The sequence below is a fragment of the Monodon monoceros genome, unplaced genomic scaffold (assembly GCF_005190385.1).
Source record: "Monodon monoceros isolate NGI ecotype Baffin Bay Population unplaced genomic scaffold, NGI_Narwhal_1 Super_Scaffold_3, whole genome shotgun sequence".
In the NCBI taxonomy this organism is placed as follows: Eukaryota; Metazoa; Chordata; class Mammalia; order Artiodactyla; family Monodontidae; genus Monodon; species Monodon monoceros.
The window spans coordinates 30,810,365-30,824,974 of NW_021703780.1; the positions used below are offsets into that span (position 1 = coordinate 30,810,365).

At 43.2% G+C, this 14,610-nt stretch overlaps 1 protein-coding gene across 1 annotated transcript in view; it reads left to right on the forward strand.

The window, feature by feature from the left end:
* SUPT3H (SPT3 homolog, SAGA and STAGA complex component) overlaps positions 1-11,344 on the forward strand; it is a 389,529-nt gene extending 378,185 nt beyond the window's left edge. Inside the window, exon 13 of the mRNA XM_029243539.1 lies at positions 10,961-11,344. The gene's annotated coding sequence lies outside the window, so the exon portion shown is untranslated. The remainder of the gene's footprint in view (positions 1-10,960) is intronic.
* Positions 11,345-14,610: the final 3,266 nt, after the last annotated feature.

Below are 14,610 nucleotides of genomic sequence, written 5' to 3' on the forward strand. Positions count from 1 at the left end.
TATTCTACAAAACACCTGACTGTACTCAAAACAGTCAAAGTCATCAAAAACAAGGAAAGTCTGAGAAACTATCACAGCCAAGAGGAACCTAAGGAGACATGTCATAAGTAAATGTAATGTGGTCCTAGGTGTGATTCTGGAACAGAAAAAGGACATTAGGTAAAAACTAAGGAAATCTGAATATAAGTATGGGCTTTAGTGAACGATAACATATCAAAATTGGTTCATTAATTGTAACAAATATACCATACTAATGTCAAATATTAATAATAGGAGAAACTGGGTGTGGGGTATATAGGAACTTTGTATTATCTGTGTAATTCTTTTAATAAATATAAAACTATTCTAAAATTAAAAGTTTATTTTTTTAAAAAAGGATATAGTCCAATATGACACATCCATTTGGGGTGATGTTTGTCCTTTTCTATGAGTTGATATCCTGCAACTTAAATACTGAGATATATAGCTAACCACTATTAATACCTGATAATAGGGGAAAGGGAGAGGGGGAAATAATAAAGAATTGTTTAATACCCAAACAAATACGCTGTATTCACATTAAAGTAAGGAAGAGATACTCATAACCACTCCTGTCATCATTTCTGTAACAGGTCCAGTGGTCATAGCTAGAGCTTATAACTTCCTTCTTCCACTAGGCAGTTCATACTCCCTTAGCCCTCAATAAACACCTCAGCTGGTATGGTTCCTTGCTTGATGGGGTGAGCCTGCCTCTTTCTGTTTCAGTTATATTTTGCTGTATAACAAATCCCCCCGAAACTTAGTGGCTTAAAACAACAATGATTTATCATTTCTCACGATTCTGGGGAGTCAGAGATTCAGGCAAGTCTTGACTAGGTAGTTCTGCTCCGTATGGCATCATCTGGTAGCTGTCAGCTGCATTCAGCGGGCAGCTGAGCTGGACCAGAAGGATCAAAAAGGCTTTGCTCATCCATTTGGAGATTTGGAGCCTCAGAGCTCCCCATGATCTCTCCTTTTGCTTCTGACAACCTTTGGCTTCCTCACACATGATAGTTTCAGGGTAGTTGAATTTAAAAGACAACTGGCTTCACACAGATGGCCAACAGGCACATGAAAAGATGTTCAGGGCTTCCCTGGTGGCGCAGTGGTTGAGAGTCCGCCTGCCGATGCAGGGGACACGGGTTCATGCCCCGGTCCGGGAGGATCCCACATGCCGCGGAGCGGCTGGGCCCGTGAGCCATGGCCGCTGAGCCTGTGCGTCCGGAGCCTGTGCTCCGCAACAGGAGAGGCCACAACAGTGAGAGGCCCGCGTACCGCAAAAGAAAAAGAAAAGATGTTCAATATCGCTAATTATCAGAGAGATACAAATCAAAACCACAATGAGGTATTACCTCATACTGGTCAGAATGGCCATCATCAAAAAGCCTACAAATAATCAGTGCTGGAGAGGGTGTGGGGAAAGGGAACCCTCCTGCTCTGCAGGTGGGGATGTAAATTGGTGCAGCCACTATGGAGAACAGTATGGAGGTTCCTTAAAAAACTGAAAATAGTTGCCATCTGATCCAGCAATTCCACCCCTGGGTATATATCTGGAAAAAATGAAAGCACTAATTTGAAAAGATAATGTGCCTATCAACAGATGCTTGGTTTAAGAAGATGCGGTATACACATAAAATGGAACACTAGTCATCCATAAAAAAGAATGAAATATTGCCATCTGCGGCAACATGGATGGACCTACAGAATATCGTACTAAGAGGGTGTAGGCATGGCTTCTCCTACTCCCAGTGTCCTCCCGTGTGAGGAGGGGTCCTCAGTGCCCCTAGAGGCACTCCATCTGTGGCCCAGGAAGCACTAACTTCAGGGCAAGAATGTTCTAGGCATTTGTGCAAATGCCCAGCTGGTCAGGTGTGATGCTGGTGGTGTTCCCCCTGCACCACGGCTCTCACACTTTTATGACCACGATCATTTATAAAGCACATGGTGAAGTGTGTGTGTGTGTGTGTGTGTGTGTGTGTGTGTGTGTGTGTCTAGGCTCATCCCTCAGAGATTCACATCCAGTAGTTGGGAGAGACCAGAAATGTACATTTTTAAAACATGAGTCCTTCCAAGCAACATGGATGGACCTAGAGATTAACACACTAAGCGAAGTAAGTCAGACAGAGAAAGACAAATATCATATGATATCACTTATATGTGGAACCTAAAAAACAATACACATGAACTTACTTACAAAACAAACTCAAAGACATAGAAAACGAACTTATGGTTACCAAAATGAAAGGGAGGGAGGGGATGGATAAATTAGGAGTTTGGGATTAACAGATACAAACTACTATACATAAAATAGATAAGCAACAAGGATTTTCTGTATAGCACAGGGAATTATATTCAATATCTTATAATAACCTATAATGGAAAATAATCTGAAATATATTAATAAATATATATATATAACTGGATCACTTTGCTGAACACCTGAAACTAACACAATATTGTTAATCAACTATACTTCAATTAAAAAAAAAAAAAAAGGCAGTCGTCTTCCAAGAGGGATGAAATGAAAACTGTGATTCTTCTTCAGGTGTGGCTCTGAAGTTCCACAGCATCACTTCTATATTTTGCAGTCAAAGCTGGTCACAAACCCAGTCCAGGTTAGAGGGGAAGGGAAATAGGCTCTATCTCTTGTTAAGAAGAGCAGCAAAGAATTTGTGCCCGGTTGTAATCCACTAAACTGGTTGTGGAAATCTCTTTTTATCTTCTTTAAGGCAAATTCTCAGAATTGGAATTGCTCCATGGAAGGTATGCCTCATTTTAAAAGCTTAAGACTTATCCAGATGGCCCTCCAGTTGGGTTTTTCCAGTTTTCATTCTCATTAACAATGTTTGAAAGTCAGTTTCCCTGTGCCTTCACCAACACTAGGTATCATTACCTTTTTTAATCTTTTCCAGTTTAAAGAAGGGGAAGGTCTGACCACTGCATTTATTTGCATTTTTGAATACCATTGAGGTTGAATATTTTGAATGTGTTTATGGCCATGTGTCGCCGTTCTTTTTTGAATTGCCTAATCTTGTACTTTGCCCATTCCTCTCTTGGGCTATTCCTGGGTTGAGTGCTGATGTTGGTCCGAAAACTGGGTTACTAAAGTTTAATTGACCTCAAACAACCCAACTAGGTTTCTAAATATTATGAATTACTCTCACCCAAAAAAAATCTATCTCCATTTCCATTTGTTTATTCTCTACTTCCCTAGATCATATCACCTTTTTCAGTTCTTTCTTTTCTCAGATTCACAATATTAGAACTGCAGAATCACCTCATTTTTCAGTTGAGGCTTTTGACAACAAAAGAGGAAAGGGTCTTGTCCTTTCTAAAGGTGGGGGGTCTATTCAGTTTGAATGCATGGAACCTCTCTTTTGGCTTCTGGTCAAAACTACACCAACAATGCATTTAGCCCCTTTACCAAAAGGGTTGTGTCCTTGTGTCTGGCACTAAGAAGTTCAGTCTATCCATAACTTTTGCCTCATGAATAACTCAGATCCTAAATTCCCCCTGCCCCTACTTGGCTGTGTGACATTTTATAAATTGCTTTAACTTTGGGGCCTTGGATTACCCATCTGTTAAGTGGGAGCACTGAACTTCTACTCAGTGATTCTGAGACACTCTTTTTACTCTTGAAGTCTGTTGTTTAAGAGGGCATTAGAGAGAATGGATTAGGGGAAACCAGCATAGGTGAAAGTTGACCTTTAAGAAATTTATTTCGGCCTACAATGTCTATTTTTGAAGGTAACCTAATCAAAGCTTTTTAAAAATAGTTTTTAATTATAGGTTTGAAACTTTGTGTTATTTGTAATGCCTTTTTAGAAGCATGAAAATAGCATTTCTCTCTGTACCAGCTTTGTGCTTTCCCATTTGGTAAACACTGATTTTATTTCTATCTGTTGCCTGTAGGAGTAGACCAAGCCAACTCAGTACTTCCTGTTTACCTCCTGGTCCTACATATGGTAGATTGCCACAGACCTGCTCTCAAAATAAGCTTCCTTGGTTTAATTCTGCATTTTCTGGTTAGGCAACTGGCCTGTCAGTACTTGAACAATGAAACAGTTTGGCTACTGAAGACTTGTTCTGACATTCCCCCTTCAAATTGTCAGTGGAAAGGAAAGTCACTTAATGTAATGGCAGGGATAATACAATAGTAGGATTTACATTTAAATGGGGACATCACACAGTACCTTTCATTTGAGAATATCAAAGCACTTCCAACTCTTAAACTTGGAATGTGTGACATGGGCGAACACAAAGATAGTAAATAACCTGATTTCCTCTGGAGATTCTCAGTGCTCTAAATATCTATTTTTTAAGGAGGAAGATTGAATGTTATGTGTATTGAGTGAATAGACTGTAAGCTTAGAAATATTTTATGTTCCCAACATAGTTTATTCTGCTTAGCGTAAATCGTCAGCGCCAACCATAGCTTACCATTTACTGGAGCTTTTCCGGTTGTATTATACTTTTCAGTTGTATTACACTCATGTCAGACACACCTTCGTACAAGTCCCTCCAAGGTCAATAGTTTAGAAATTCTGCCTCTTCCATCCCCTTCTCCACTCAACACTTATGGAAACATATGCTAATTGGAACAGAAGCAGCCTACCCAACTAACAGGGTTAGACCACTCTTAACACAGGATTAATGAAATAGAAGTTTAGGGTGAAAATAACACTTTTCAAGCCCTAAGAGTGTAGATGCCAAGTAAAAGCCAACAGCTCTCCAGGATCAGTCAAATCCCACGCTTTGCCCTCCTTCAACTTTGCTCAACGGAGTTGAAGAAGAGGAAATCCTGTACGCCCACCGTTGCTCTTGGCCACTGTTGCCACCCTCTGGCCCTCCCACCTTCCCTGAAGCCACAGCTCAGCAGTCACCATTGTGGAAAACAGGACTGCAGACTCAAGGTGCAGAATGAGACTCTACACAGTTTACTGAGGTGACACGCAAGCAGGAATGATGAGGCACTTGTGCACAGGTAGCTACCTGTATTCACGGCCGGCCTTTGTAGGTGTGAGATTCATGTCCATAAGAGGGCATTTAGAGACCACAGATACTTAAAGTCACAGATATTGGCAAGAAGTTGAGTCTGTGAAGTATTCTACATTGCTGATTTGTGACTGAACCATGGGTTAAGAGACATCTAGAGCTATCAGAGGCTTAGAGAACAGTATTTGCTCAGAGGGAGAAAAGCCTAAGGATCTTATCAGTTTGCTGAGACTAGAATTGGCATCCTGTGTGACAGATCTGTAATACTGGGGGTGAGGGGCTGACTTCCTTTTAAATTGCCAGGATCTTTCAGGATCCAAAGGCAGCCTTCACCTCTGGATACTCAGCTCTTTATAGACACCCTGAATTCTTCCAAACTGACCAATCACACTGGAAATAAATTTTGCACACTTAAAAAGTGATACTCTTTCGCATCTAGTACCCAGATCTTAGTTTCTAAGTATTCTCCACTGATATTCAGGCTCCTTGGAAAAACAGCTGATTCCAGGACTGGGGCAGGGAAAGAGGCCTTGAAAAATTAGCCTGGAACTTCCTAATTCACCAGAAAATAAAGAGTTGCTCAAAGAACCACAGGGAAATATCAAAAATGGGAGCTTGAAGAGGCTCCCACTGGCTAAATCTGGGAAAATTTGATTATAGGAATGGGTTATCATGCATAGAATAAGATAAATAATTTTGAGTTCATACAATATAAATAAGTAAATAAATAAGGGAGAAAGTGAAAGCTCTTCTTTGCCATAGAATGCCAACTAATAAACATAGCTGGAGTTATGGCATTAAAAGATCCTCAATGGGGGAGAAAGACTGATAAGGAGTAGAAATTTACATAGTCTCAAATTATCTCCCCACAAATTACCTGTTAGTTACAAAGGAAAACTAGTAACAACAACAACAACAAATCTGATGTTCTTTCGGTGGTTCCTTGTAAATATTGTTAATTAAATTTTTTATTGTTTTGGATCACAAATGTTAAGCATTCCTTTTGTTTGAATTTTGTCTTTCTTGAGGTCACGCCATTAAATAAGAAATGCAGACAGAAATTCATGTATAACAGTTCAAAGAATACCTCCAATGATGACAGATCCTTTGATAAGATACACTTTGGGTAAACGCCTAATTCCACTCTTTTTGTTCAGACCTAATGAAATTGTTCTCCCCTCCAAAAGCCAGATCAGGCTAACCACGCAGCACAGCAGAGACATGAGGGAGCAGAACCCACCCGCTCCCCTCATCCCCCGCACTTGGATTAGAGGGAGCCCGAGAGCTACAGCACTGGGTGGGCAGAGAGGTGGCCCTTCCAGGTTGGCCAATGAACTACATCTGGTGCCTCCCCTAGGGAGGGTTCTGACCTTCTTTACTTCTCCTTTTGTTGTCTGTATAAGACCAGAAACACTGTTTCCAGTTACTGTGGTGGTTAGGTATCTGTGGCAGGCAGGATGCTGGTGTCCAGAGAGGGCAGGTGGGGTAAACAGAACCCCTAGATATTGCTGGCTCAGCTGGGCTCCTGGCTACCTGGTTACGTGATGAACTGCACCAGCATTCCAGGGAGACGGGACAGGCACCTCGAAGACTACATTCAGACACTGAAATACACACCCACCAAACAGCCATCCCAGACCTCTAATCTTACTTTATGACCAAACTATAATTACATTACAGCAATTACTTGAATATTACATTTTTATTACTGTTATGTCATTATGTCTACCAGGAAAAAATATGCCTACTTTAAGCAGAGAAATTCTTAATGACTCATTTAAGCTCTTTAAGCTCATTTAAGCTATCCGAAACCCCTGACTTAAACATTTTGGCCAAAATAATTTTTAGAGCCTGGTGGGAAGAAGAGGGTTAATCTCCATCTATATTGTTGCCCAAAAACCAAGAAGACTTTCACTGGTGGATGTACTTCTAGAGATTAAAAAGTTCCAGCCAAGGCTGATCAGAAAGTTATGTTACATTTAAGAGCTGTGTTTGTAAAGCCATAGTTCTTTATCATCTATTGATCAGTTCCAACTACTGACAAAAAGTAGAGAACTCAGGAAACATCCATGTCTCCATCTTCCAAATGTGTGGAGGCATATTTCCCATCCTTCCAATGTCAAGCAGGAAGATTCTTTAGAGGCCAGCTTGGCCCATTTTTCAGCCCTTTCTCTGGAAGCCAGTGGTTTACTTGGAACTCACAAAGGACACTCCTCAAATAGTTACTAATGTAAGTACATTTTCTAATCATTATATTTTACTTCATTACCTCTTTTTAGGTAGTGTCTCATTAGGCCTGATCTTGCCGAAAGATTCCAAGCTGTCAGACTCAGTATATTTTCTCAGCAGGGGGTCCTTTGACCCTAACCACTTTGCAACTTAACTGTGTCCCTTTCCCAAGCAGTGCAGCCCAGACAAGCATATGATGCCTCTTGTCTCAAAAATAATTCTATACTTTGAGAGCCAGGATTCAGACCCTTGAATTTGGGGAACTTACCATATGAGCTGGTGAGTCAAAATATCTAGTTTTAACCACTTTTGAATTTTTTTACACATACATTTACCCCAAAATACCCTGTGCATTGAACAAGCACTTTCCTACAAGAAAATGAAGCAGCTAACAGGTTTTGCTTCCCTTAGGTCAACCAAGCCCAAGGTTGGTTTTTTGCTTCATTTTTTAAAAAGTCCTTTTGGCAAATATATGTCCTCTTTGTTACTGTGTAAAATTCAGTGCCTAATTCTAAAGTTATGTACATCTGCCGGACATATACGCTGTTAGACATTCATTGCTGCCTACCAATGTGAAAGGTATTACCAGGTCTATATTTAACATTGTTTTGGCAAGGCTGTTGCTGTGGAAAAAAAAAAAAATTCCTATAGAATTCTTAATGAGAAAACTGAATGATTCTTTGAAATGTGGTTGTGATTCCCTGACTTATTCAGCGGTGATGTCACAGGTGCTGAGAAGCAAGAAACAGTAGACTCGCTCGTTTGCCAGCGCGCTCTCAAGATGCACCAGAGGGGAAATGAAACTCATCTCGCCTGTGGTTTGTGCTGAGCTGCGCTTCCCGCCACTGCTCCGGGGGTCACACAGGCCCCTGCTCGGGACATGTCTCACACACTCGGTTTGTCATCCCTGTGAGCCTGTGTCATGGAAGGGTGCGCTGTTTGCATGTGTTTCTTATAGAACTTGATCGGCCCACTGGCCTTTCTTCTGTTCATTACCCACATTTGTCTTAGAAAACAGCCACCTTGTTCTAGCTGTTGGAGAAAGACAGGGCTTTCCTCCAGCTCACCTGAGTCCCCTCGGTCGCTTAATTAGCAAGTGGCAAGAAGTTCAGAGAAGTCTGTCAGGACAGGAGAATGTGCTCCGGCCTCCTTGTCACCTAATTTGAATCCTGGGCCACACTCTTGGGCAGAGGACACAATGGCACATCAGGTGGTGTCCTGGTCAGGTCTCAGGTGGGTTTGTAATATTAAAAGAATAATATAATATTAGTGAATGCAAGGCAGTATCTGAAAGGAAAGCCAACGTTCCCTTGACGTTTATAAAAACATTATGGTAACAAGTGAATTCTTTCTGTGGAATCTGTTAAACTAATATGCAGTAAATATAATGGTTTAAAGTCAAAATCCCATTCTTGATTTATGGATTTACCAAATTAACCTGCCAGACTCTCATCCTTCTTGCATAGGCGAAACTACAGAACCTTTCCACAGTCTCACTTCAATCTTCGGCTACACGTTCCAATCCCAGACCTGTCGCTGGCACCACGAATGTTTTCCCCCTTCTGCTGATGTCGTCTCAACATCTCAGGGTCGTTGGCGTTTTCTCAAGACTGTAACCCTTATGCAGTCGTTCATGGGACCAGCTGGTGACCTCACACACTCCCCAACTGTGCTGCAAACCATTTCAACACAACCCCATGCCTCGGAGTTTTGATAACTTGACCTGGAGCTCCTGGGTCTGTAGCAACTTGGGGGCAGCTCAGTACCTGCTAAGGTATTGCTTCCCCTGCCCCCGGCCCCCCAAAAGGGCTGTAAAAGGTTAGGGTTCTGAGAGGTGGGCAGAGGCTGTGGCACACACGCTCCTGGGCCCACAGAGGAAGGCCTCCTTTCTCCTCCTCCCTGGCACATGTCCGTTCTGACGCCTCCTTCGCTAAGGGCCACGTGCTCCAGACCAGCAGCCACAGCAAGAGGGGCCAGCTCTGGGGTGAAGAAAAGAGATGCCGAGACATCCTCAGAAGGACGCTGTCCTTCCCCTCACATATCATCCGCTGCCCGCAGCCCAGCTCCCCTGAAGCCCTGGAGGGGCGGCCACGGGCAGAGTGACGCTGACTCAGAAATGCCCCCTTTGTGCCTCTTTTGCCAGTAGCAGAACTTCAGTAGCAGAACTTGATCTTTCAGGAGTCTCTTTGGGAATCTCTGGGTCTTCTGCTTTTAACAGCTAAGTGAAGCAGTATCCCCTTATAAAAGGAAAAATGCAGCTTCAAGATTTGCTCAAGACAGAATGATGACACTTGGCAAGTCCAAAAAGAAGAACACTTCACTGCCCGCTCTCTGCTCCCAGATGTTCGGATCACTGAGAAATGGTACAGCCAGGGTGAGGGGGTGCGAACTGCTTGTTTATTTGGCGTCTCCTTGGGGGGTTATAAAAAACAAACAACAAAAACACACACAGAAAAGCTCGACACAATAAATAAACCATCGACAGTAACCTAAGACGAAGCGCTCCTGCGAGATTCTGAGCCTGTGTGTTTGTTGCTGTTCTGCAATTAGCCGAGGATGCTCGTGGATTGTGCTAACGCAGCACTGAGCCCCGGGCCAAACACCTTCTCAGGTTTTTTTCCCCCTCTGTGTTTTGCTAATCCCTGGATGAAACATAATCGCAGAGCAATGTTCAAGGTTGGACGCAACAGGGAGGAACTCGGCGTTGGCTCCCACCCAGTGGAAATAACATGCCATTGGACTTAAGGCAGGAGGAAGGATGTTAAACAAATACACTCCCTCCAGCCTCCCAGGCAATGGCTCGCTGCTCTCCACAGAAGCCCCAAGTTTCCCCAAGCTGCTCACTCAGCTCCCAGGTTTCATCACCTGAGATATGTTGTATAAGATAAATAGGCAGGGAGGCCAACGAGCAAAAATCCCAATCAGGAAAAGAATGGAAAGAGAATTAAGTCATTTATTCCCCTCTAGGGCGAAATTAAAGTAACAAAAGTATCTGTATATAATAAATATATAATTATACATAATAATTAAACTCCAGCCCCTTGCAGTCATCATTCTTTTTCCCTTTCTCTCAAACCAGAGGAAAACATTTCTCCTTATTGTGATTTCAGGTGCAGACTTCTGAATCAGAAGTTCCAGGTACCACCTGACTCCTTGTCATTTTGTGTTCTGATGGCAGCATGGGAAAGGGAATCAGAGAATGGGACAGAATTTTCTCCAGTGAACAGAGAGAGAAGGCTGTCTAAAAGTACTCATCTGTTCCACATAAAGTTTTCTAAAATATACACACACGCAAGTGCATGTATTTGTAACTCATTTAATCTTTTTTTTAATACATTTATTTTATTTATTTATTTTTGGCTGCATTGGGCCTTTGTTCCTCCTCGCGGGCTTTCTCTGGTTGTGGCCAGCGAGGGCTACTCTTCGTTGCGGTGCGCGGGCTTCTCATTGCGGTGGCCTCTCTTGTTGCGGAGCACGGGCTCTAGGCGCACGGGCTTCAGTAGTTGCGACGTGTGGGCTCAGTAGTGGCTCGCAGGCTCAGTAGTCGTGGCGCACAGGCTTAGTTGCTCCGCGGCATGTGGGATCTTCCCGGACCAGGGCTCGAACCCGTGTCCTGTGTTGGCAGGTGGATTCTTAACCACTGCGCCACCAGGGAAGCCCTCTCAGTTAAGGTTTACAACAACGCTCTGAGATTGATACTGTTATTTTTATTTTACAGGTGGAAGTCTGGGGTGCAGAGGGGTTTAAGACCACACAGATTCAACCATGGAACGAACTGGAGATCTCCACGTGGTTCTAGACAGAAAAGCGGGCTCCGAGGAGTCAGGGAGGCAAAGCTAGAGGTTAAAGACAGTAACAACAGCAAATCCCCCTACTGTCAGGAGACTAACAAGCAAATAAATAATAAATAATAGAACCTGGCCTCAGTGCTCAACCTTTTCCTAAGGAGCTTAGAAAGTGCTCAGATGGATATGGGGAGGGGGAAGGGTAAGCTGTGACAAAGCGCGAGAGAGGCATGGACATATATACACTACCAAACGTAAGGTAGATAGCTAGTGGGAAGCAGCCGCATAGCACAGGGAGATCAGCTGGTTGCTTTGTGACCACCTAGAGGGGTGGGACAGGGAGGGTGGGAGGGAGGGAGAGGCAAGAGGGAAGAGATATAGGAACATATGTATATGTATAACTGATTCACTTTGTTATACAGCAGAAACTAACACACCATTGTAAAGCAATTATACGCCAATAAAGATGTAAGAATAAAAATAAAAAAAAAAAGAAAGTGCTCAGAGGTGATCTTGCGTCTTGTCCAGTTATAGTTGAGTTGTGTTGTAGGTTTGCCGAGGGCATTGTCATAAATCTGTGCTGAAACCAAACCTGGAGCAGGTCTCCCCTCTCCTGTCGGTCCAGCTCTCATGAAATCAGACGTGATAGAACCAGGAGGAGCCGCGTCAGCATTTTTACCTGATCCTGGGATGGAGAAGGTAAAATGACAGCCTTCGTTACCGCACCTCCCAGAGTGGATCCATGTGGCCTTTCACTGACTCCCTCTGGGCTTCTCTCTTTTCCTCTGAAACCACGAGCCCTCTTTGACCTCAAGGCCGTGAAGCCAAATATGACTGCTGGCCCCGGACGAGCTCCTATGGCTGTTACCAGTGTCTGCAAGCATGGCTATCACTCCATCTTCCTGCGGATCATCCAGGACCCTCTGAAACAGCCTTTTCTCTTGTATTCCGCGAGCCCTCAATGTGTCAAGCACTGTGCCACGTGGCACAGGAAGGATGCAGCTTCTGCAGTGTTTGCTCAGCCAAGTAAAGTGAAGCTCGTCTCAGTGTAGGCTATTCACTATGTGATTCTCTCAGCCCTACTGCCTACCAGAGTTTGCTGAACTTTCCTGGACATGGCGACGAGGTGAAGTAGTGAGAACTTCCCTCCAGGCTTTGAGTTCTGGCTCTGGTCCTGGTCAGCTCTCCACCCTTGGGAATGTCTCCTGACCTCTTGGAGCTTCAGTTTCCTCATCCATAAAAGGGAGGAGATAATTCCTACCTCACAGGAGTTGAGTGGTGCCACTGTGACCCCACCTCCAGCTTTCATCAGATTCTCTAACTTTCTGGTTTATTCTGAAGATTCTTTTAAGTAATCAGCAAAAGCCAAATGTTCCATCCACTCCCTGTTTTTTGTTTTTCATTTGATGATTTCCTCCAGGAAAGTGTTTTGCCTGTCTCCTGGGTGAACGTATCCCTTGCCAACTTCTTTGAAAGCCTTTGACAGAGGGGAACACGCTTCTACTAAATGCCACCGGGGAAGAGAATGGAGGGAGGGACAGTACCCCCCTTCTACCTAGAGAGCCTTTCACAGACACAGTACTTCCTCACCTGCAGCCTCAGCTCATCCCACAGCAGCCCTGGGTAGTGCTCGGAGCTGGGACCATCAGCCCATCTTCCAAATGAGGAAACCGAGGTTCGCAGAGATTGTGTGGCTTGACTGGGGCACACAGCTGACACGTGAAGCCAGATCTCTAAAGCAGGTCTCCGGCTCCACATCAGTGCTCCTTCCACCACAAAGAACCTCTTCGGGGAGAAGTCCTTTTCCCTGTTGCAAATCCAAGAGGGAAAGTTTTTGACCATGGCCTAGGTTATGAGAGTTGGGTGGCAGGTGACCCAGGCCTGCCTTGCCTCCTGCATCTGCTGGAAGACTCTTGCTATAGCTTCCTTTTCCAGGAACACAGAGAATTAGGGCCTCTGTTTCTGTAAGTGATGGAATTAATCCAAATCTGGAATCACTGTAAGTCCCGGATCTCATCCACCAGCCCAACCTCACCCAAGTCTCCACTTGTGACTTCATGTGAGGGCTTGCATGAGTAATTATGCTGTTTGAGCCTTAATTTCCTCATCTTTTAACTGGGGATAATAATACCTACTTCTCATGGTTGGGATGATGTATTCTCATATGTCAACAATTACCATATTGTAGGCATCTTATGTGGGTGTGTTATGTGCCAGGAATTATTCTTTACTGCAGGTAAACAGTGAACAAGATAGAAAGGGACCTTCCTCTTGTGCAGCTTACCTGCTAAAGGGGGAAGGTCAATAATAACCTGACTAACGATGAACAAGGCAAGTCCCAAAGAGTAATAACTGCTGAACATATAAATGAACATTTAAAAGTACTCAAACTGTGGCTTCCCTGGTGGCACAGTGGTTGAGAGTCCGCCTGCCGGTGCAGGGGACACGGGTTCGTGTCCCAGACCGGGAAGATCCCACATGCCGCGGAGCGGCTGGGCCCGTGAGTCATGGTTGCTGAGCCTGCGCGCCCAGAGCCTGTGCTCCGCGACGGGAGGGGCCACAACAGTGAGAGGCCCGCGTACCGCAAAAAAAAAATAATAATTTAAAAAAAAAAAAGTACTCAAACTGAAAGAAATAATCTTAATTGAATATTGTACGGTGAAACAGCCACACAGAGAAAACAATATTTCAGGTCATTTTTTAAATACAGTATTCTGATTATACATCCCTAGTAAGATATATTCCCAGGACAAAAAGAACCGTAAAGAAATCTTAATGTTTATTCAGTAGCCTTCTTATAATTTAAAGTTACATTGGAAAATTAATATGAGTTCTTAATTCTTTTTTCTCTTAAAAAATAACATATTTCCTAGCTCTCTCTAGCCATTGAAAAGGCTTAGAAGCTGACAACCCAGTAGCAATAAGTTCCTAGTTTTGTGGTCTCTAAATCTGATTTAGTGACCACAATAAAGGAGCCAAAGATTCATGGTGAAATGGTTGATTCCAGGTCTAAGGCAAGAGATATATAAGATGAGCCTTGGATATCTTGCACAAGAAAGCAAGGAAACAACCAAAGACTAATTTTAATGCATCTATTCAATAGAACCGAGGACATTAAAGAGTCTTCTTGAAGGGGCTTCTCTTGGCCTAAGGATAATTTGAACATCAAAAAGATCAAAACACATCAAGTATATATATACATTTCAGCCACAAGCTTAAAACAATTCTAAAACAAAAAGTCACACGTTACCTCTTTGCAGGTTACTGAGCCACCAACTCTGAAATTTGCTTTTAAATTTGCTTTTAAAAATTGGGAGGAATTAACCATTTATCCCATCTTTGCTGCATTTTGGTATAACCAAGTTGTTGTTAGGGGAAAGTTTTCCTTTGTAGAAGAATTCCGGGTAATAAATGCAAGAAAGACTTGTAGAAGTATAAAAATCACCATTTTGAAACTCAGTGAAATAATGTATCTAGCAACAATCATTGAAGGCTGCTGAAATCATTGGGTAAAAGGTTGATGGGGAGCTTTATGATGGAAGAGTCAGGCTGGCACCACTTCAACCCCCCAGTCAATCATAGC